Source organism: Phytophthora parasitica (genome assembly GCF_000247585.1).
Source record: "Phytophthora parasitica INRA-310 unplaced genomic scaffold supercont2.74, whole genome shotgun sequence".
Lineage (NCBI taxonomy): Eukaryota > Oomycota > Peronosporomycetes > Peronosporales > Peronosporaceae > Phytophthora > Phytophthora nicotianae.
The window spans coordinates 128357-129550 of record NW_008649060.1 but is presented as its reverse complement, the minus strand read 5'-3'; positions in this window follow the sequence as shown (position 1 = coordinate 129550).

The window sequence follows — 1194 nt, the reverse complement described above, 5'->3', positions numbered from 1 at the left end:
TGTGAGCAAGATGCCACTTCGGTACTTGCCACTGTGAGTCGTAAGGCTTTTTTCGGAGAAATTCCCGATAGGCGGTAATGAAGGATTTCCTTCAAGAAGCATGACTTACGAATATCTACTTTACCGTGTATCAGGAATATCTCCGAGAAAAACCTTATGACTGTCTAGGAAAAGCAAGGATATTTTCTTATGTAAAGATTGCAGTGATTGTCATTGGTGCGTTAACGGTTACACTGCTCACAGAGGCAAGTACCGAAGTGAAAACTGGGCCCATAATGAATTGTAATTTCCTCGAAGGCGCTGATGTCACGGAGTGCTACGATCCCAATGCGATATAGCCCGGATACTGTCCATTCTTCAGCTTGGCAATTTGGAGCGCAACTGTGATTTATGAACCGAGCAATATTGCCTGCGCGACCGGCGTCGATGTAAGTACCAGAAGAAGCATATTCCATAAGATATAGGCTGTTCTGTCGTTTTTTTCTTCTCGGCTTCATCAATGATTTCTCCAACATATTCACATACTAAAGCTTCCTTCGGTATCACTTCCAGCGAGAACACACCAAAACCCTTGCTGCCCGCATTTTCGATTTGGATATTAAATCGAGGTCCAGACCAGGGTCTGTTATCGCAATAACTTCCAATATTGCAGGTTGCGGGAGAGCACTGGACGCGACGCTGCCGGTTAATACATGATGAAGCGCACGCACGGGTGCAGTTGCATTTCTCTGGAGGCCATTCGCTGACAGCTAGACTCCCAATGTTCTCAGCGATAACAGCGAAAGAAGGAACGCGGACAGCGGCATCGAAGCAGGGAGATGAAGGCAGAAATGTATCCAACGTGGTCTGGACAAATTTACGTCGATGTGGCGGCCGCGACATTTTTTAACAATGGAAAGTATTCGTGTAAGCGAAGGGAGAAAATTTAAAATGTCGAATCTAGGAAATTTCTAAAATGTAGCGTCAGAACATATACAAGAAAGACTGAAGAAAACTACCAAACAAAATTCGTGAAGAACACCATTATAAAGCAAATCTAGCAGCTAAAGCAGAGCGAGCTCGAGACGGAGGAGCCTCTCTGTCTCTGCTAGGGCTTCGGGATCCGGAATGAAGTAGCTAAGATACTCGAGCGTGAGTTCTTCGGTAAGAATTAGTTCTGACATAGTTGTGACCCTGGTCACCGCCACGTAGAAA